The sequence below is a fragment of the Protopterus annectens genome, chromosome 12.part0 (assembly GCF_019279795.1).
Source record: "Protopterus annectens isolate FY-2018-M chromosome 12.part0, PAN1.0, whole genome shotgun sequence".
NCBI lineage: Eukaryota > Metazoa > Chordata > Ceratodontiformes > Protopteridae > Protopterus > Protopterus annectens.
The window spans coordinates 1,424,850,690-1,424,875,072 of NC_056746.1; positions in this window are offsets into that span (position 1 = coordinate 1,424,850,690).

Genomic DNA, 24,383 nt, shown 5'->3' on the forward strand with positions numbered 1-24,383 from the left:
GACACAACAGTTCCCCAGTAGCTCAGTGTGATGAGAAATGGCCTTGTTGTTCATTTTATCACACCCAGACATGGTTTGAATCCAGGGAGTGATACTGAGATGTGTGAATATATACACTCAAGAAATCTTGACTATTTGTAAAAACAGTCAAATAGTTGTAACAGATATTTTGTCCGCAGGTCTTACAGGTAAATATATGTTTGTAGTAGCTATACGAAGGGTATACCAGTACACAGTGTACAGCTGTCCAACCCCATGCCTGCAAATGACAGCAGGATAGGTACATACACCATGCACTCTTCCCAATAAATGTCTTTCAAGTGTCATGATGCCACAGCTAGTGGTCACTGCTGCCAATCACCTTGGACACAGATAGGAATCCAGGTGAAGTATGCCAGTGCAGACACACACAACAGTGCAGGGTACCCCTTCTTTGTCAGATATGTAATCTGGACATGTACAAGCTCCCCTAGTAATGTAGCCATAGTTGCCCCAGTCTGCCCCATACCATTACAGGTTGACAGTTGGACAGGTATGTATATGCTGCAGAAGCTATGGGCCATAGGTAGATGTAAAGTGAGGGCAAACCTGTAGAGTACTGAGCAGTATTGTTGTGAAAAATAGAAGCCTATACATTTGTTAATGGATTTTTTTTATCCCCCCACCCCTCATCTGCAAGTAACTTATTATCCATATACTACGGGTATGTTTTTCTCAAAACTTAATGTTGGGACTTCTGTTCTATTATTGTTCATATATTTAATTGGTTGCATATTAACATACCTTGCTCAAATACCATTGTTGGTGGCCTGTCGCACTCACTGTAACTAGCATGCTGTTACAATGCTTACTGTTGTTCCATTTATGCATGTGTTCTGTTTGCTATGCAACTGTTTCAAATCTGTTGGTTTGGGTTAATTGGAATACCCATGCATGCTGTTATAACTAATTTTGAAATGTTTTGTTCATTACTAACAAATATATCTTGGATAGCCTCAACATGATAGCACATTTGGGAAGCAGATCCCGGTGGATCTGCCTGTCCCACCTCATCTTGCCATGGCACCAGGCCCCAGCACATCTGGGACCCAACCTAGAACTTCCTCCTCTGCTGGTCTTGCACCACCTTTGGGTGGAACCGCCTCAGGGGATGGGGCTTGTCTCCCCCGGGTGCAGGCGTGGAGAGGATCATGTCACCTGCTGCAAGTTCTGGGGTATGTTGTGCAATGTCATCTGCTCTGATTTGTATGGACAGCTGTGCCAGATGGAGGGCTGCCAAACACACTTGGAGGGGCAGGCTGCCCCTGTTGTCCAACCCCCAGTACAGCCACCTTCAGGGCTGTGAAGGTGCAGTGGTGACTGCCCATGGGTGGGGGCCTCATCCTACTGTATCCATTTGGAGGCTTATGGGCCTCTGATTCCCAACCACTCTCCCTGTCCAAAGTGTTTACCCCCATCATGTGTCATATGCCACCCCTGCCTGCTATCTTGTGTGTCTTGCTTGTCTGTGAATGCAACCTATTCTACCCAACCTACCTCCCCAAGCATACTTACAGCCCTTTTCAAACATCCTACTCTCACCTTAATAAAAAAAGGGCATCTTTCCCACAAAAAAAACATTGCCCCATACATAGCTCTGTGGATAGAAAATATGTTGAAAAAGTATGGAATTTGAAACAGTACTATCTTTGGTGAGAGTGAAATAAAATGCATAGTATGCATACAGTAATTATTGTAAGACTGGTTATAACAAGTTGCTCCATTCTGGTATTTGGTAAATGCGTAGCTTAAGGAGGTATGTTTATGTGGCAGGAGCAGGATGGATTATTTAGATAATGTGATTTTAGAGCTAACTTAAAGGTATTTGGGTGGACAATTTGAGTTATTTGAGATGGAAGGTTGTTCCATAGTTTGACAATGGTATGGGAGTACAAATATTGTCCAGCTCTTTTGTTGGGTTTCGTTACAGTTACCATGAATTTGCAAGAGGACTTTAGTGTTCTTGTAGGGGTGTATGTAGGATTGCTTTGAGTGCTGGGCAGTCATTAGATTTGCATATTAGTTGTGGGCTAAGGTTAGTTGGGTATACCGGAGATGGTGGGAAAACTAGCCATTTCAACTCAGTGATAGCTTGGCAATGATGAGAACGGTAGGGTTTGCTGGAGGCGAATTTGGCTATTTTATAGTAGCAGGATTATAGTTTGTTACTAAGGGTCGAGTGCAGATTAGTAAAAATAGTGGTACCATATTGAAGGGAAGGGATGAGTAAGGTATTGGCAAGTTTTGTTTTGGTGCATTTATCCAGGTAAAGCTTGTGGTGATATAGTTTGCCTAGTTTGAAGGGTGTTTTCTTTATTGTATTAAGGATATGTGGCTCATAAGTAAGTTTGTTGTCTATTGTAGTTCCAAGTAGTTTGGCTGTTTTCACTAATTCTATTTCTGTACAATCTTCCACATGGATTTTGAAGTCAATGTCAGGTGATTTTGTAGAGAAATGTAAAAGTTTAGTTTTTTGGGGGTTTAGCATAAGTTTTGCTTTAGCCATGATTCAATAGAAGTAAAGGCCTGTTGTGTAACAGTGAGGAGATCTGGGAAATTGTCGGAGATGGATATTAGCGTAGAATCATCAGCATATTGGATGAGGTTTTGGCTGTGGGGTGCTTTGTGAAGATCATTGATAAAGATATTAAACAGTAGTGGACCTAAAATGGATCCTTGTGGTACCCCTATGTTATTAGGTTGATATTTGGATTGTACATTAAGCCACCTTACTGATTGTTCCCTATTTTGTAGGTAAGAGGTAAACCAGTTGAGGAATTTTGGGGAACAACCTAATTTTGATAGCTGAGTTAGTAGCTTAGTATGTCAGACTGTGTCAGAAGCCTTAGATAGGTCTATTAGGATTACTGAAGTAGGATGACCTGCATCTATGGCTTTGTTAATGGTGTCGGAGAAGGCGACTAGGGCAGTGGTAGTGCTATGGCCTGGATGGAACTCATGTTGGGTAGGAGATAAAAGGGCATTGTCAGAGAGGTGCTTCAGTAGTTGTGTGTGAGCACATTTTTCTATGAGTTTTGATAATAGAGAGAGTATAGAGATAGGGCGATATTTTAGAAAGGTTATAGGAGATTCCACTTTTGTGCAGTGGCGTAATAATGGATTTTTTTCTATAGATGGGGAATGTAGGATTCAGAGAGAGAAAGAGAGCAATTTATGAGAGTGATAACTGGATAGGCTATTGTGGTAGCTGCTAGTTGCAGGTATACTGGTGGAAGATTATCTGCAGAAAGTGAGCAAGGTTTGAGTTGCTTTAAGAGTTTCAAAATCAGAGAGGTGGGTACAGGTTGAACTCTAAAGGAGTAGGCTGACGGAGTATTAGTATTATCTACAGGGAGGCGGTGTCTTCAGTAGGTAGTGGATGGCTTGTGTTTGGGTCACATGGGCAGTCTTTGAGTAGATTTTGAATGGTAGAGATGAAATGGGCGTTAAAGTCATGAGAAATTTGTTCTGGAGTCTTTTCTGGAGTGGGGGGTGGATTTTGCACAGTGTCTGGGTTGAGCAGAGTGGAGACAGACTTCCAGAACTTTTTAGGATTGCTATATGAGGCAGACAGTTTAGAGGAAAATAATCATTTTTATCCTATATTACTAGCTTTTTTGATTTTTTACGGAGTTATTTGTAGTTGAGTTCATTTTGTTTTGTTCTATCTTTCAGCCATAATTTCCATGTTTTGTTTCTAAGAAAGATAGTTTATTTAGTTTGTTTTGTTAACCAGAGGGCATGATTAATCTTTGTCTGTTTAGTGCACATTGGGGTAAGCTGTTGACAGTATCTAAAAAGAGTTTGTTGAAATAGTCAACAACTTCGTCTAAGGGGAGTATTTTAATGGGGTCCAGTTTAGTGATTTTAAAATGCTTATAAATTTATGTTGGTCAAAGTGGGTAAGATTTCTGGAGGTTCTATAGGAGTGTGTGTTTGATTGTTTGAGGGTGAATCCTATAGGTATATGCTGGGAGGTGGTCATTTGGTGTGTTTGGTAGGGTGCCTGAATTAGTATAGTTTTGAGGGTAGGTTACTAGCATCCAGTCTAAAGTTGATTGAGATTCTGTTGATAGACCACAGGTAGGAGTAGTGATGGGTTGTGGGAATCTATGTAGATTTATGCTATTTGCTGAGGAGGGGGAGGCTAAGTTTAACCAATTTATGTTGGTGTCTCCTAGAATTATAGTTTCCTGTGATGTATTCTGATTTAATCACAAAAAAGATAGAAAGAGTAGTAAAGTGGAGAGTGAAATACAAAAGCAACAGCAACAAAAAAGTATTCTCTCCAGAATGTCGAGCCAAACACAATTTATTAAAAGTGACAAAGCTTTCGGATATACAAATAATCCTTCCTCAGTGTCTTACAAAAATTAAAAACTCAAACTAGTATTTATAGTAAAAACATGTGACACAGCCATTAATTAAGTAGAGTGAACACCCAACTCTTAAAGATAGAGATAACAAAAACAGGAACAGATATATACATATATTTAATTTCTACTTAATTTTCTGTTGTTTATTTTTAAGACAGGTTTCAAAGTAACCTGCTTGTTCAATCCTGGACCTTTATCGGCTTGAAGCCTTACTATCCATTCATATTCCTTGGTGTCGACAATATTATTATGGTCACCACGCCTAATATCAGAGTAAACTATAGATATAACTCTAAAATCAAATTCATGTTCAGCACCCATCTGGGAAATATGGCAAGCAAGTGAATTGGTACAAACATTCCTACGGATCTCTGACCTATGTTCAATAATTCTGTCCTTTAATCGCCTAGTTGATTTTCCCACATAAAAACCTAGGCATTTTTTACATGTCGCAAGATATATAATACTAGAAGTATTACATGTTGCTGTACAGTGGAAGATAAACTTTCTACCACTATTAGGATGCATAAACTCAGGACATGAATTAATACTATTACAGCAAGAACAATTATAGCACGGAAATGTACCTATTCTATTAAATTCACTGCCTTGTACTTTATTCAAAGCAAAATCCTTATAACATAACATGCATTTTAAGTTATTACAATTTCTATAACTAAACAGAGGTTGTTCTTGAAGCCAATTTTCATGGCCAGGTATAGATTTTTAAATAAACCAATTATTTCTAATAACATTCTCAACAGTTTTACTAATTCTACTGTATGTCATTAGGTATCTAAGGGGTTGAACCTTGCTACGGTTATTAACATCAAGATCTTCTTGAGCAGAAAAATAAGGTTTAGCAAGAGAGTCTCTATTCTCCAGCACTTCCCTCCTAGCTGTCTCAATTTCTGTTGCATTATAGCCCCTCTCCAAAATGTTTTCAGACAGGTCCTGCATCTGAGTATGACATACATTTAATTCAGTATTGAGTCTACTGACTCAAATATTGACTCTTTAGAATACTTTTAAATGCTCTCCCTGCATGCATACTTCTCTTATGAAGATATTTATTAACCTGAACATCCTTCCTATATACGCTAGTTTGTATCCCATGTTCAGTATTCAAGAGTTGTAAGTCCAAAAAACTCAAGGACTGCACAGAAAATTGCATCTCAAATTTAAGAAAATCAACAGTATTATTCAAATACATAAAAAAAGTTATGTAGATCTTGTGGTGCACCCTGGCAAATCAAAAAAATGTCATCCACAAAACACTTAAAAATGGGATCTTATCAGCATATGGGTTACTCATCCCATACACAAAATTCTCTTCCCACTTACTTAGTATTCTGATTTATCCAAGATAAGAAATCTTCAAGTATGTGGATATTTTGGCCTGAGGGAATATAAACTGCAGCAATGCAAATTTGTTTGTTGATATTTATGTGAAGGGATGTAAGCAGGAGTTCTACATTTCTGAAGGTGGGGAGGGGTTTTGTATAAGTTGTTATTAGGAGTGAGTTTTGATAGATTAATGCTACACCACCACCCTTTTTATGAAGTCTATCAGAATGAATATTATATTCTGGAGGGAGAATTTCAGTGTCAGTAATGTGCCGTTTTAGCCATGTCTCAGTTACTGCAATAATATTTGGGGAGTCGGTGAAGGGCTTGGTCAATTTGGTTAGCAGTGGGTGTAGGAGGGTAGATTAGGCCTGAATTTGCATGAATATCACCACATCATATTAGTGAGTAAAGTAGGTAGAATATAGTGTGACTGTGTTGTCTATGTGCGATGAGTTTGTAGAGTTGTAGCAGACATAATTTAAATTTGGGGGTAGTAGGTAGTAGTTTTAGTTTGAGGTTATGGTGCAAGATACTAGTAGAGAGGGAGAGATATTTGAGTAACTATGTTTGTTTAGATTTGAAGGAAGGGTTTGTGTGCTGGAAGTGGTTGGTGAGGGGAATATGGTAGCATCTATGGAGGTGGATTGTATTAATAGGATTAGAAGTAAAATATTGGTCATGCAGGAAATAAATGATATGTGTAACTTATGTTGATTGGAGAGGTCATAATGAGAGAGAAATATTATGGGTGTGAATGTTAGGGTAGGTCTTTTAGTATATTAATTGTGGGGGAAGTTTATTGGATGACTAAAGGAAAGGGAGGGGCTGATGAGACAAATAAATGTAATGAAAGTGGGGGCGGGTGGGAATGGGGTTAGGGTAGGGGAGTGAAGTGAGCCCAGAATGAAGCAGAAGGCAAACAGAGCGGGGATGAACCGGACCTTGAAAGCAGAAAACCAGCTAATATATCTACCAGAAACTAACTCTAATTGTTTTAGTAGAAATGCAGGTGAAAAAGGGATAAATAACTCACATGCACTTTGTAATTTATGTTAAGTTTAGGCTTTTCTGCCGTGCTAGAAGGTGTGTAATTTACTGTCTGTAGCCATGGAGCTTATTGGATTTAACAGTGTCCCAAGGTACATCTAAGGTGAATTACATCAAGAGTGCTTATAAAGTATGGCACTGGAAAATGTATTGGGTGTGAAGGGCATTAAAATACATTACCCTTCACACATACATACTTACAAACACCTTTACACACAAGCACACATATTTGCCAGAACTGAGAGTAGAACCCCTGCCTATCTAGTTATTTGCACTATATGTTACTTAGTTATCACATGCGCCACGGAGCGTATAGGACTGAGGGCTGTCCAAAGGTACTTCTAAGGGGAATGGCATCAGCAGGACTGCTAAAGTAGGGCACTGGGAAGTGTAGTGGGTGGGAATGGCTTAAAACTGTTTCACCTACTAACAAGCACATATACATACACTTACATTTGCCAGAACTAGGATTAGAATGCCTACCTATTTAGTTATTTGTACTATAGTCTTATGCAGTTATCACACTTGCTACCGAGCTTATAGGGCTGACAAGTGTCCAAAGGTACTTCTAAGGTGAATGACATCAGCAGGACTGATAAAGTATGGCACTGGGAAGTGTTGTGGGTGGGAAAGTCCTCAAAATGCTTCATCCTAGACACATACAAACACTTGTATATATATATATATATATATATATATATATATATATATATATATATATATATATATATATATACACACACACACACACACACACACACACACACACACACACACACACACACACACACACACACACACTTTTGCCAGAACTGAGAATAGATCCCCTGCCTATCTAGTTATCTATACTATACTGTTACATAATTATTGCAAGGCCACGGAGCTTATGGGGCTGAGGGCTGTCCAAAGGTACTTCCAAGGGGAATGACATCTGCAGAACTGTTAAAGTAGTGCACTGGGAAGTGTAGTGGGTGGGAATGGCCTAAAACTATTTCACCTACTAACAAACAAACAAACACACACACACACACACACACACACACACACACACACACACACACACACACACACTTGTACACACAGACACACACACACACACACACACACACACACACACACACACACACACACACACACACACACACACACACACACACACACACACACACACACTTGCCAGGATTGAGATTGGAACCCCTTCCTATCTAGTTATTTATACTATAGTGTTACACAGTTATCGCATGCACTACAGAGCTAATGGGACTGATAGGTGTCCAATGGTACCTCTAAGGTGAATGACATTCGCAGATCTTGTGAATAGTGCAACGCGAAGTGTACTGAGTGGGAATGGCCACTTAATACTTAAACCTACAGACACACACACACAAACACAAAGGCTGGTGATGTGATATTACAACCCCCACCTCAATACTATTACACAATGGAGCTCGCCTTCATGCTGGCATGTGCGACTGGCTACTACCAGTATGCCACTGTCTGCAGCAGGACATCACTGTATGCTATTCAGGTTATCCCTGTGTATGACTCACTCTCTGTGTATGTCTCCCTGTGTGTCTCTCTCTATCATGGTCTGTCTTTCTCTTCCCCTCATCTATGTGTGTGTATGCTTGACATATTGTTATACATTGCCCATATATATGTCTGTGTATCACACACAACAAATGCAGGCATATCACATATTGATCACCTACAGCTAGCTGAGGGCAATCCTGTCTGATGGGTGTGTGTAGAGACAGTTACAGTGGATATAGCTGTCTGTATACAAAGACATATATGCACAATACAGTTATAAAGTCTGATGCGTGTTCTGACATGGGCTGTGATTCTCTAAGTGTAGGAACATACCCAGTATGACCTTCTACAGTAAGAGTGGGACTCCAGTCCAGAGATAGTTGTAATCCAGTCTGGCATTTTGTGTGCTACAGCCATACCTCTCAAAAGTTAACAAGAAATTGATAGAGGTACAGGGTTTGCTTTAGCAGACATTTTCTGACATATCTGATGTCTGACACTAGAATGTATTCTGTCATTACCTAGTGGCAGACATCTTCAGATTATCACAGTGCTTTACCAGAGAAATACAAGATTCATGATGCACAGACCAATATTATGAGCCCAACTATAGACATTCTTGCTCAAAACAGCCAGCTGAGAAGTGTGGCTACAGGCAATTGACTGATGAAGCTGTGTAAACAGTCCAGAAACCTGGTGATATACTGGCTGGGCATCTCCTGCATGCATTGTATTCTTCTTACCTGAAAAGTCATATTCTGGTGTGGTTATTAAACCTCTCAACTGTACAGTTTTTGCTAGAGTGTCAAGATGTTTGTCTAGAAGTTTTGTCCAGTCTACATAAAGTTGTGTTTTTATGGCAAGTTAGTTGTAAATGGTTAAAGAATGACGTTACAAAATAATGACAAACATTAGTGTTTCAGACTTCATAACCTTCAGACAATTCCTGCTAATGCAAAACCTGTTATTCTACCAACTTTCTCAGTTTGTAAGAGAAATATGTATAACACATGCTTATCATTGGAGATTTATCCCACTTTTATTTATGACCTTGTCCAGATGTCTTACTGTCAGAGGTTGAGAGGTACAGGTGTGGGTATGGAGAGCATTCTACTGTGCAGAAATGTCCATTATATGTGTAGTATATTCCTAACATAACTGTGACTCCCAGGTATGTCAGTGGCAGAGCAGTACAGAGTAATGTGGTGAACCAGTGACAGACATTGTGTATAACTTGACAGGTTGATATAACATTAGTAGGGCATTGGTCCTGAAGCCCTTATAAGCCACACAGATGAGAGTGTAGCCCATATTAAGACATGTTAGCACACAGAGCCCCTGTCCAGCAGAGACACAGGTGGAATCACAGGAATGTATTTTATATTTCCCATGCACTTATACAGGGAGCACATCACTAGGGATATTGAGGCACTTGGCTTGATGTGGACAGGGAGTGTATTCCACAGATGGGGGAGTGTGTGGGACACATATTTATCACACCAACAAGCCATACTGATATCACAGACCAGGTTAATTCTGCACCTAAAGGTTGATTGAGTGGGCCTTGACTTCCAGATGTGCAACAGTCCCATCAAGACAGGGTCAGGATTGCTTTGTATGCCAGACAGGGATCACCTTAGCAGAGTCTCTATGAAACAGGGTGGAGGGACAGTGCTGTTAGCCTATCTGTGCAGGGTAGGTGTTTGGGGTTTGGGGTAAGGCCCTAGTGTTTGCAAGACCCTTGTGTGGGGAGTCTGCGTGGTCTGTGGTGTGTAGGTTTGTGGAGTTCTCATGTGTTTTTGCCTCTGAGGGTGCCCCTTGTTTGGGTTTTTGTTTTGTTGCAGACCTCCACTTACATGGGTGTGTGTTGTGTATCTGCAGGGGGGGTTTACTGACTCCATGCACTGCATGGCACCTATGTTACTGCACAATTTGTTCTGCTGTGCACATTCTCCATTTGTCTGGCCAGTGGTTCCCCTTCCCCTTATGTGTGTCATTTTGTCCTTTTGTAGTCCAGTCATAGGTCTTGCCCACAATGGCTGCTGTTATGTATTTGTAATTCTGATGTGAGCGTGGTAAATGCTGTAACATCACACACAAGGTTGTGGACTTCATACCTCTGAGTGTATCTATTTAGCAGGTTTTCCATCATTGCACCACTACATTTGCTGTGGTCCTCAGACAGTTTGTGCTACTATATGTTATTATGAGAGTACATGTTGGCCTAACTGTCAAACCATCACAGGCTGACATCTGGACAGGCCCATATATGACAGTCAGACAAAGGCCCACTCATGGGGACAGGGTGTTACTACTGTTCTGCCAAGCATAAACAGTTGGGAGACCAATTTGGTATTTGCTTGCTTTCTCTTATGGGTATGACATCTGCTTCCCCAATTTCTGCCATTGTTGTTTTGACATGACCCTTTCTTTTGCAAATAGTTGGCGGGCAAATGCAATGTTAGGACAAGCAGAACAGATTTACAAGTCATACTTGTGCTCATTCTGTAACAACCTGTCATTCCAGGGGTCTGGATGTTGGCCAGTGACATGGTAAATTGGCAGTCCTTTATAACCTGGCAGTACACTGACCTTCACGTACCTGCTGTCCTACTAGGCACCATGCCTCCTGACTTTTTAGAGCAAAAGCCATAAGTAATTTGGGGACAACGGTCTACATATATGGACCATTGTTAACTATTGGCCTTACAAACCTAGAGAGGTGATACAATAACAGGCTTTGCATTACCATGCATTTTCCTAAAGGGCATGAAGCCTGAAACTACAGTCTGTCATTATTTCCTGATTATATTCTTTTGTGATTTGCCAGTGATATGCCAGGAAACAATAATTTCATGATAAAGAGACCATAAATATGATTCAAACCTTTAGACTGTCTGCAAAAAGTCTGTACAGTTGAGGGGTATGCTAGGCACTGTGTAGGTTACTCTGAGCTGTGTACTGTCCATATGTGTGGCCCCCTATCCCTGACCTGTCCAGGTTTCCTGCAGAAACATATATTGACATCTGGACAGTGTGTATTACTCCGACTGTAGCTGTACTTGACATGCAAAATAGTTGGCACTGCAGTTCTTGGAACATGGACCCTGTCAACCACAGTACTGTACCTAAGCCACTATGACATGACAGCCAGGAGTATGTGGAGGCAACATACTGACAGTATTGCCCACACATATACATAGCTCATTGACCCCTGCATATTGTGGACATGCAACAAGTTATCAAGTTGGTTGGGACAGCCCTGGGAATGTGTGCTCTGCTGCTAATACCCTACAGCCATTACTGTTACTGCATTTCTATGGGAACATGGGTGTATGTGGGAGGGGTTGGCATACCTGTCAACTGTCCACATTTGCACAGACTGTGGTGATGTTCCCTTTACATTTTGATTCCATTTAGCATAGTATTATGCCTATCTTGGAGACTACAGACATAGCACTAAAGTCTACAAGTTAGATTGTAATGACAGCCATTTGGGTTTCAGACTTCTTACCCTTCAGATCCTAACTGCAACTGCAAGACTTGCTGTGCTATCACTGTGTAAGTCTGTATGGGCATATTTCATTATTGTCCATATTTGTGGGCCTTTGCCAGACATTTCTTTATGGTTTTCTATGGCTAACTTGCTGGGTGAGGCTGAGGGATGAGTATGGGATCCCCACATTGACATCCATGCATGTGACCTATGACCCCCAGTTTACTGCCCCCCCCCCACACATATACTGCAGTGAGATTTGTCACCTAGGGGACTACTGCATTCTATGGGAAAGCCAGTATTGGGTGGACATTTCCTGGTGGACCACATAGCTGTCAGGTGTCTGCTGCTATCCCAGTAGACCACCCCATTCCCTTGCATGCATGCAGCGATACCATAGCTATGCTACCACAAAGTATTACTCCATTCATTTATTGTTAACAAGACTGACTTACCTTGTGCCTGCAGCAGTTGTGAGGATGGTGCTTGAGGGCTGGCTCTCTCGGTTGCATCCAGTACACAGCCTATACATTGTAAGCTACAGGTAGTGTGATGTGTGTTGCATCCATTTTACTATGTGTGCAAGTCAGAGAGAGATGTCAGTCCCTGAGTCCCTACAGTGTCAATGTGTGCGTGTTATGCATTGCCTCTTTTCCAAGGCCTGGGCATACTGAGCATGCCACCATCTGCCTACAGAAGCAGGCTCAGGGGGTTCCTCCTTCAAGTCCCTTGTGCTTGTGGGGGCCTTGGCAATGGTGGGGGGCTGTGTGGCCTTTTCCTGTGATGTTCCTGCTGCACATGTTTCTGCAGGATCATATTGTGTAGTCTGGCACATACTATGAACATGTGTGCACATGTGGCTGGAGAGTACTGCAGGGCTCCACCAGATATGTCAAGGTAGTGGAACCATGACTTGAGCATCCCAAACACACACTCTATAATGTTCCTGGTTTGTGCGCATGCCTCATTATGGCATTCTTCAGTGTGTGTGTGTGTGTGTGTGTGTGTGTGTGTGTGTGTGTGTGTGTGTGTGTGTGTGTGTGTGTGTGTGTGTGTGTGTGTGTGTGTGTGTGTATGTGTGTGCATTTCTGATCGGTGTCATTATCCACAGCTCCAGTGCATAGCCAACATCCCCCACCAGATGGCCATATGGGATGTCCTCCCTGGCAAATGTCTGGTATAGCTGTGAGGCATTCCAGATGTGGGAGCTGTGATAACTACCAGGGCTGCAAGAGCACACATTCATGATAATGCCCTGGGCATTGCGCACAACCTGGCAGTTGATGGAGTGATAGCCCTTGTGTTTGACATTGACTCTACCCTCTTCAACGGGTGGTGCATTGATGTGGATGTGCATGCAGTCTTTGGAACCTAGTACCTCTGGATAGCCTGCTACACAGTGGAAGAGATGCATATTGCTGGTCATCTCCTCACGGTTGCTGGGGAAATATATGTGCTCACCAGCATGTGTTCACATTACATCCAGGAACTGGTAGAGTACCCTGGATGCAGGTGCCTGTAAGACACCCATGATGTCCCCATTACATCTTTGGAAGATACTGTAGCTAGTATTCTTAAGGCTACATATAGCTTGGTTTCAACTGGGGTAAGTTCCCCTCTGTTGGCTCTGGGTTTGAGGTGAGGCTGGCACAGCTTGCTGAGTTGCTGAAGTAAGTCCCTGTTTACCCTGTAGCACTCTAGTATCTTCAGATCATTGAGCCCTGGCAGGTTACCCTGCGTCTGAATACTCCTCTGTATGGGACAGTTGTCAGCATTATCCTCCTCACCACACTCAGCCTATAGCACATATTAATGCATCAAAGTGCCAGCAGCCCCAAACATTTTGTCAGTTAAAATTACCCCGAGCTTGTACACCAATGGTGCAGAGGTTGTGAGAAAAAACAGACTAAAAGGTGTTTGCATAGTTTATACTGGTGTGCTGCAGATGCTGCCTGTGTGATTGGCTGACTATGATACATTCTACCTGCCTGCTATCTTATTTGTACTTGAGTGCCTTTATTCTGCTATTTCCTATTTTTTTCTTCCCATTTCCATCCCTTCTAAGCCCTGTGGCACACCACGGAAACCCGCTGCTCAAATGTAAACACTTCCGCTAGGTCCTGTTGTATTTTTTTTTTTATTATTTCCATTGTCTTTAAGCCCATCAGTGCATCGCATATACCCCTGTTGTTATAGTAAACAGTATTGAGCAGAAAGGATCCTCCCAGGGACATGAACATGCTCAGCATTTCTTCAACTAGCTCAGACACCCCCCCTTACTTAACTGTGCTTAGCTGAGCGCAAATAGAAGCCGTGGAGCTCCAATGTACTTAAGCCAAGCATAACACACACCCTTTTCATGTCAGCTGCTTCTCCTGCTTACACTACTGCATTATAGCTCCTACATGGTTAGGTGCAGGCAGACATGATCTTCCATTTTGCTATTCAATAAATTTAGCTCATTCACATACCCCACTGCCTTAGTCCCTTGTTACACCACTACACCTTAGCTACTAGTGTTACCTGTTATTGTTTGGTTCTGCATGCTACCCACTATAATGACAAACTTTAAATTTCATGTAAAATTGTATTTTTAAATTTTTTTTAATTTTCTGAACGATCCCGTTTGCATACCTCTACGCTCCGCTTAAATGGCCGAAATTGGCCAAAAAAAAAAAAAAACTTTGATTTCTATGATTTTGGAATAGTTTTGCATTCCAATGGCCATATTTTTGGACATTGGCATGTCTAAATGCATGCTTTACTTTGAGCTGTCATGCCCCTCTTTTGATTTTTGCAGAAATGTGCATGGTTAGTAACCAAATACATTTATGCAGCGGACACTGCTCTGACACAGATGCCTGCCTGCTTACTGAATCACTAATTTACCTCATTTGCATGGTTTTCACCAGCAAATGACATAATTAGCATTATTCAGTGGTGTCTGTTTCAGAATAGTGCTGGCGGGCTCGTGCACCCCCCCAGCCTTGTTTACTGGATCGCTCGGAAGTATATTCTGTGCAATAACTGCTACACTATTCTGACACAGAGATTTGGCTTTATTGAATCCCAGCCTAGGTGTTTATACTTCCTTTGTTTAATAGCATTAGAGGACAAGTTAATTAGCGTCTTTATTAATGTTATAGAATAAGATAGCTGACATGTGAATGTAGGACATTTATCTAAATCATTTTTATTCATGGGGGATGGTCATTGGTTTACTAAAGAGCAATCCATTGAAGATTATTATGGATTTATGCATAATGTTACATTTTTGGAAAATTCTGTTGTATGGTTGAGTATATAAGCAGGCTCATTCTAAATAAGCTGTCCTCCTCTATAAATGTATTTATTTTTATTTATTTATTTTACATTTGTTGACTAGGATAGTCTGTCTGGATGTGAGCACATTTTCAGTGGAGGACAGGGAGAAAAGCTCCAATAAAACAAGAATAACATTGACAGGTACAGTGTCAGTTTTGCATAGAAGTTAACAGAAATATTTAGAGACAACAAAGAAAGTACAATATACAATAGGCACTTTAGTGAAAAAGAGAAAGTTATTACAATATATTAAAGTCGTGTTTGTATATATATATATATATATATATATATATATATATATATATATATAGTTTTTTTTTTCTTTTTTGAGGGGAGGGGTCCATCTTTAGTTGATCATTTGGGTATACTATAATACATGTACATATGTAAATCCTTACAGAGGAAAAAGAAATATCAAATTACACTCTTATTCTAGGTAGCTGATAGGTGTGTTTATGCATGCATGGACAATGAGCGAAAAAGGTCCTAGATCTGAAAGTCTACAATTATTCCATGCTGGAAGCCTGAGGATGAGTGGAAGGGCTGGAGAATGAGGTGCAAGGAGATAGCCAGTAAATCAGTAAGCAGGTAAAACAATATCTGTAGAGAAATACCAAACTGTCTGTTTGGGCAGATGACCACTAGTGATTTTAGTCTACCATGGGAGGGATCATATGTACACCCTTATGGCATGCCCTAAGGCCCTTGGTTCCTGTTGATAGGGAGCAGGGAATAAGATAGAAGGTGAAGGGGATGGATGGTTGGGAGTTGGAATGCAGGGGATGTGAAGCATCCAATAAAGAAAGAGTGCATGTTGAATAGACACTTGAGGAAATGATTGCTTATAGCATGTCTACATTAAGTTATCAAAGAGAAAGATGGGAAAGATTCAGAAGAAAGCTGTAAATGGGTAGGGATGGGATCGTTTGCCTCCCAGGAGAAGAAAATGTGGTACAGAAAAGTGAAAGAGGAGAATAGCTGGTGATAGCAAGAGAGTGAGACAAGGATTGTTGGCAGGCAAATGTCATGTGACAGAACCCTTCAAGGTAAGGGTGTGGTAGCCGGATCCTATTATGGCTCAAATGGGCATAAATTAGTAAATTGCTATAATGTGTAGAAGCAACTCAAAGAGTGAGACACAGAGTATATAGATTAATATGGGCAGGTGGTTTTCATGTCATGATAGAGCCATGTTTATATCTGAAGGCAGAACTTAACAAGAAATGTTAGAAAGGTTCAATGAGATGAAGGAAATGGATGGGCATGCTACAAGCATGGAAGAAAAAATAAAGGAGAATGAAGCAGTTTACATTTAGAAAGTAGGAAGATAGACAGATGGGAATGGATATGATATTAATAGATTGTGAAATTGTATGTGAGGTACAGGCTATGAAGATATATGAAAGTGGGGTGTCAGATCATTCCTTGGTTACAATGCTATGGAAGTAGGATGGGAAGGGAATAGAAAAATGAAGATGGAATCTGAGTAACTAGAGAATAGTTACAAAAGATGGTAGAAGAAATAATTCAAAGGAATAATTTAGAAAAGTGAAAGGTAGTAATTAAGGAGTGGGATGCACCAGGGTTGCTTGCAAGGAAGAAGTGATGTGATATAGAGGATGGTGAAAAAGATGGCAACAGGAGCAACCCAGAGCTGCAGAAGGAACTAATAAAGATCAATAAAGAGGAAGAGGTGGAAATGGAGAAAAATATTATGTTTAAGATGCAGGAGGAATCAGAGGAGGTAGAAGAAGGTCAGCTGCAGACAGAAGTGGAGGGGATGGAAGTAGAAAAACAAAGGGGATATAGATGTGAAGTTATTAACAGATAAACTAAGATTTGTAGAAGAAAGTGTGGATAGCTGTAGTGGAATATAGAGCAGGATATGATAGTTACATAGAATAAAGAGATAAATGAGAAATTTAGCAAATGTTTCAAGTAACTGTACTCATGAAGAAAATCAGTTGGAATGGAGTGTGAAGGATGGGAAGACCAAGAACTCAAAGATGGAGAAAGTGAAGGGTTTTATAAAGAAATGAATGTGAGAGAGATGGTAGTGGCGGTTAGTTACATCAAAAGCATAAAGCATGTGGTCTAGATGCTTTCCCATTTGATAATTATAAGATTGTAGGAATTCAGGTAGGGCAGTATATGATAATTCTAATGCAAATGGAGAAAAAGTGGACATATCAGAATCAGTGTGAAAGGCAGAGATAGTGCCCTATATAAGAGGATGGGGAAGGTGAATATGCCAAATTAAAGACCAATACCTTTCTGCAGCAGTGATGTGAAAAGTATATCTATAATATACACAAATAGATTAGATTCTCTGCTAACACAGTTACTAGGGGAGTGACATGTAGTTGATGAAAAATAGGCCATTTACAGATTATCAGTGACCGTTGTTAAATTTTATGAGTTGGTGTGAATGGGAATGGTACTTATAGATATTCAGAGGGCTTTTGACTCAGTAAGATGTATCATTGTGGTGATGATGATGATGATGATGATAACTTTAGTGCAAATTTCACTCCTGAAACAACTATCCAAAGCCCTAAAATACAAGTAGCTCTCTGCCCCCCCCCCATGATCACTAAAGAATATGTACTGAAAGTGTTACCCAAGAATGATAATGCTTGATCCATGAGACCAAGCAAACTACTGGGCCATTGGTTAAATAGTTCTAAATTTGTCCTTGTAGAACCTTTCTGGTCCCAGAAGTATGGTGGACAACACTGGTGATGTCACTCTATAGAAGTGGCCCAACTACAGAGCCTTATAAGTCTCATTTGTAAGGCAATAAAATACATTATAACATATTTAATTAATATGGATATTAAAAATCGTGTGGTGTTAATCTTGTGGTGTTAGATCCATGGTTATTTTTAAAGTTACATTTATTTATTTATTTAACATTTGTTGACCGGGAATGTCTGACTAGGTTCCACAGAGCCTGTTTTTATCGGAGGCCCGGGGAGAAATGCTCCAGATGCATGTCTTTGGAATGTGGGAGGAAACCAGAGTACCCGGAGGAAACCCACGTGAACACAGGGAGAACATGCAAACTCCACACAGAAGGCACCCCAGCTGAGAATCGAACCAGAGAACCTCTTGCTGTGAGGTGACAACATTAACCGCTGCACATCCTGTGAATGAACCTGATAAATTTCTTCAAAAAGGTAACACAACCCATTGATAACACTCACACTATACACACAGACTCTCTTGATTTAGCTAAGGTATTTGCCAACATCCAATATGCAAGCATAATTAATAAGCTAAATGCATTACAGGGTGCTATGTGGTAAGATTGAAAGCTAAAGGACAAATAGTCAGAGCCCATATATTGTGGGTGGCAGTGCAAGTGTCAGAGAAGATGGAGGTGATCAGTGGTGTCCTGAAGGATGCTGAGGACGAGTTTTGTTTGGGATTTACTTGTTTGACCTAGCCTTCCAGGCAATTAGGGACTGAGTAGTCTAGAATCACTTATAGCATCAGAAATTAAACAGACCCACAAATGCCAGAACAAGGGATCTAAATCTGTTTCAGTAGTTAAATAAAACAATGTGGCGAGTCAGATTCAGTATTCAGTGTCTCCCTCATCAGTGTAATATACTTCCCCTGCAGACAAAGCTGTGTGATACACTATCTTTCTTTAAACAGGACCTAAATGATTGGAGAAGTATTCATTAATGCATGCTTGAAATAATTGGACTCGCCCTCCTTGAGATGGAGGTACAGTCTAGACAGTGAGCCGCCAGGTATAATTGTCATAAGACTCAGTAGCCTTCAACTTCCTGTGATGTCTATGATTTCTATGACCTTGAAAAATGAACTTGGAGGAGGAAAGCTTATAAAGTCTATCAGAGCATTATGTAAGAAGCTGAATGTTCAAATTATGGTTAATGGGATTTTGCCAAATAAGGCTAGGTTAGGCAGATATACAAGGCAGATGAACCCACTGTCCCCAGGGATTTTCATTTGGTAAATGGAAAAACTAACCAAAGGATAACAATTTTGATAGAATGTTGAGGAATGTTAGGCCAAAAGAGCAGCATCAGCTTGCTTGATGGTGACTGTATGATATTACTGGAGGATGTACAAAAGACATTTGAGGAGTTTTGAAAAGACTGAAGGTTGGTATATCATCCAAAGAAATCAGTATTAGGAATAGGAGGATGGTATAAACCTGGTAGGGTTGCCATACTTAAAGCAGGGGAAAATACTGTAAGAGTATATATGATAGTTAAAGAGCTTAGAAGGAAAAACTGAGAGTAGTTGAAATACGATAAAAGAGTGACTAAGAGGATGGATGTAGAGAGATAAGATGATAGCAAGAAATGGAATAAAAAAGGAATGTGAGAAAAGAAGAGTGACTTGAGAGGTATATGAAAGGGAGAGATAGGATCCTTTGTGTCTGGATAACATACCAGGCTACCTACTGACTAGCCTGAAACAGTACCTGTCAGACACTATACAGAGAGTTTTCAATACACAATCCAAATTGGCTTTGTGCCAGACAAATATAGGACTGCAACAGTCATCAACTGCATAAAGGTGAGGATTAACAGACCTAGATAATTATAGACCAGCCTCATCTGAAAGGCTATGCAGAGAATCATTATGGAATTAATAAATAAGGACTTAGGAAGCTTACAAACTCTTGCCTCAGACCAGTTTAGTTTTATTAAGGGTAGATCTTGCCTACTTAATCTGGATGATTTTTTGAGAAGGTTACTGAAGCAATGAATGAGGGTAAATGAATGCACAACACAAATCTTGGCCTCACAAATGTGTTTGACACCATCCCACACTCAGTTATTGTTGATAAACTGTCCCAGCTTATGCGACTCACTAGATACCAAATTAGCTCACAAATGGAACCCAGGAAATTAGGGTAGGCAGTTCTACCTCTTTCAAAAGCCTTCTCACAATTAGTGTACCCCAGGTTCAGTTACTGAATCACAACTCCTTGATATTTTCTACTTGGATTCAAAGCTAAAGTAAAAGGTTTGTGGCTAGCCATGTTTGCTGATGACCCCGGGGATTACTTCTGTGTCACTGCTAGACAGAGGCACAGTAAACTAACCTTAAAAAGAGCACAGTAAACTCAAAATCAAAGGGTGGCGAAAGCCAATCACACTCTGGCTAGGCTTGTAAATGCCCCAGGGCAGATAGCCTAGTATGAACCTATGAACCTATGAACCTATGTATCTTGGTGCCATCATAAACTGTCCAACAGACACCAAGATCCTCCAAGAGGATATTTCCCAAATAAGGAGCTGGTGTCATAACCATGGACTAAAACTAAATGCAAAAAAATATATAATAGTCTCCTTTGCCAACAATAGCATCCTTTGTATCTATCACATTGACTATGCACCTATAAAAATTGATGAGGTAGTTAGGGACCTCAGAACCTATGTGGACAGCAAGCTGTCCATTGATCACCATGTATTCACTATTGTAAGAAACCCCAATTGGAAGGGTCGGTTAAGGAATAATACCAATAAGAAGAATAACTATAACCCTAATGACTCTAACAAACAGTTTGTGGCTAACCCCATTAACTATAATAGGTTTTATGATGACCCAGAGCCTGGTACAAGTAGTAATTCAGTAAATTTTCACACAAGGGGTCACCAATACATGGATTTAGCCCAGAATGGTTGATTCTTACAGGGGAGTACCTCAGGCTCGAACCGGATGCCAATATCTTGACTGTTGACCCAGCTACCGACCCTCTAGCTGGGAATTCCAGGGTTGACAATGGCATTACTACCCAGAATCTTCAAATTGCTTCTAATAGTAACCAGGATTTTCATGTGTTTAATTACTCGAATATAAATATCGATACCTTCTTGGTTGACTTATTGGCAAAGGGCTTGACTTTTGTTCCCGACACCAGGGCTAGTATTGCAAGGACTATAATAGATTTAAAATTGTTTGTTCGTAAATTGAATTTACAATCTTTGTTTAAGGGTGAAGTTGGAGCAAACAACGAATGTAAAGTTCTCAGTACCTTTAACCCACCTTTACTCCTACGTTTACAAGTCTTTGAACAAATATGTAAACTGGACCTGCATGATAAATTGGAACATAGAGGTAGAATTTCTTTAGGAACCCTAAATAATTTTTCTAAAGAGGAAAAGAAGAACTTGAGTTATTTGGGCTTTCAGGATGTTAGGGTAGTTAAGCCTGATAAAGGTGGAGGGCTTGTTTTCTTCGACAATGACAATTACATCAGACATATGACTAAGCTTCTTGATTCTGATCATTGTGTTAATTCTTCTTTGAACGAAATGAATAGGGCCAAGTGAAAAATCAAAGTTTTTTTGAATGACCTATTTGTTGAATCTAGAATTCCTTTAGACCTTTACAATTATTTGAGTAATCTAGCCCCTCTCACCCCTGTGATTTTCAGAATTCAGAAAGTTCACAAAGTCCTGGAAGATCCTCCATTGCGTCTAATAGTCAATGGGAGGAATTCCATAACATACCCACTAGCAAAATTTGTTGATGTGACACTAAAGAAATATGTGGGTATGTTTGACCATATTTGTAAGGATTCGTGGTCATTTTTGAAGAACATTAATGATTTGGAATATAAGGAGGATATCCTGTTTTTGACCATTGATGTCAAGGACCTCTATACGGTCATACCCATTGACTTAGGTGCTGAATGGGTGATTGACCTTATTAGAACTAAGGGTTGTCCAGAAAGGGAGAGGGAATTGGTGGAGAAACTTTTCGATGTTATTTTAAACAACTTCTTTTTGTTTAATGGGAGTTATTACTTGCAAAAATCAGGGGTTGCGATGAGCTCTCCCTATGAGGCTAGTTTCGCAAACTTAGTAATGGCCCAGTGGGAGCAGCAGTTTGTTTTTAACAGCAGCAATAGGTTTAGAGAAAATATTTGCAATATTTGTTACTATAACAGATAACTTGATGATATTTTTATTTCATTTGATGGTTCTCCAGATGACGTCTTATATTTTGTTGCTTACTTGAATGGGTCCAGGATATTGAATTATTTAAGGATGGGATCTCACATTCATTTAAAGCAAGGGTACACAGGAAACAAATGTACTCTAATGCATTCCTCCATTTCACCAGTTGTCACCCATTTCAGCAGAAGAGATCTATAGTGAAGGGACAACTGGTGAGAGAGGCACAGATAGTGACCGATGAGACTGACTTTAGAGTTGAATGTGTATTATTACATGATATGTTTGTCAGACGAGGTTACCCTACACAACTAGTCAAGGATTTGGTATCAGAAGTTCACCTGAAGAGGGCTAATGGTTATTTTCAACATATTTTGGGTGCTGATTTTTCTGTTCCCAACTTTGAACAGTCAAGGACTACAAATTCTTTTAGACTTACTTTCATCACTTCTTATAGCATTGACGCTAGTGTTATTAGGCAAATAATTGTTAAGAATTGGAATTTATTGTTAATGGATGCCGATTTGGTTAACATTGTGGAGCCAACGCCTAGGTTTACTTAAAGAAGAGGATTGAATTTAAAGAGTCTCTTGGAGAGACTAAATTGTCCCCACTCTAGAATCACTAGGATGTATAAATGTGAAAATTGCCCGTACTGTAGATACATGGATGTTTGTAAGTCATTTACTATAAGGGGTAGAAAATATGTTGAGACCAACAGAATTAATTGCCTTTCCAAGGGCGTAGTGTACTTGGCTTTTTGTAGCTCTGTCCTTGTTTCTACATTGGCAAGACAGATCGAAGACTCAGGGACAGAGTTTACAAAAATTTGTATAGTATAAAAAAAATCTAAGCTTGAGAACGCCCTGGCAAAACATGTTCATGATTTTCCCGAACATAATTTTAGTTTCCGGGTTATTGACCAGGTGGATTTTAATATAAGAGGTGGACCTTCTTCTACATTGTTAGAATTTCAGGAGCTTTTGTGGCAATTAATATTTAATGCCTATCATCCACCAGGACTGAAATATATGTGTTCTTTGGCCTACATATTGAAACTTAGAAGTATACAAAGGTAGAATACCTGGTTCTTGGTTAGTACATTAAATGAGTGTCATTACAAATATTTATTTACATACTTTATATACGGTCTGTTCAGTATATAAGTAATGTATATATTTATTTGGAATAGCATTAATTTATAATCCAATCAAAAGTATAATTACTACATTTTGAAAAAAAAAAAGTATAATTACTACTGGGGTTGATTTATATTCCAGCTGATGTACATTTTAGCTTATGAATTTTTAGCTTTTAATTAGGTTTTTCTGGTTGCTGATTGTTAGGTCTTGCTGCAGTTTTCCACATTTTTCATGTTTCTACACTTTTCATATATTGTTTCATGCAAGTTTTTATACTTTTATAGTTCAATATTTTAACATTTCAACATTCTAGTGCTTGCAGCAGAATATTATTAGGATGTTTTATTAGTGTAAACTTTGACATAATATTTATGAATTCCATAGTACTTTCTATTCATGAAGTGATTCATTATATTGTTATTAATATGACTTTTAGGATCTTTACTTTTGTAATATTTAATGTTTTAGCTTTAATGGGTTTGAGCATGTGATTATTTAGTGAATGTATTTAAAGCAGGATGTGATGTAATGGGGTTGTCTGAGGAAGACTTATTCACTGGAATAAGCTGAAAGTGCTTACTTCATTGCTTTTTAAGTGTAATAAAAACTTCCTAGTGGACAGTTTCTTTTTGTGGGCTTCTGTGTCTCTAAGCCAGCAGTTCTGAGGGATCAAAGCTGTCCATTGTTCAGCATGCATTCACTATTGTAAGAAAGTTGTTTTTCACCATGCAGCTTATTAGAAAAGGTATGGAATTTAAGTCCTGGGATGTGACCATTTACTGCATTTGGCACTTATTAGGCCAACCACTGAGTATAATCCCCCCTTTGGTACATACCTGTCCAAACATTTAACACAACTTGAATGACCACAATGATTTGTCACCATGAGAATCAAGGTCTTGAACCAAAAAACTAGACAAAGCATCTCAAAGCCTTGTCCCTTTTCCCAATAACATACATGCTATTGAGCAGTGATCTTTACCAATTTACATTTAAAATGTTGACGGTCGGAACATCAAAACCACATCTGCAAACTCCGAACTGCATCTTTTCAAAACTTCAAATGCCAATGTTCTGAACAGGAAAGTCTTGCCCCTTTTTGACCCATGTTAGCACTTGTATGTCCATG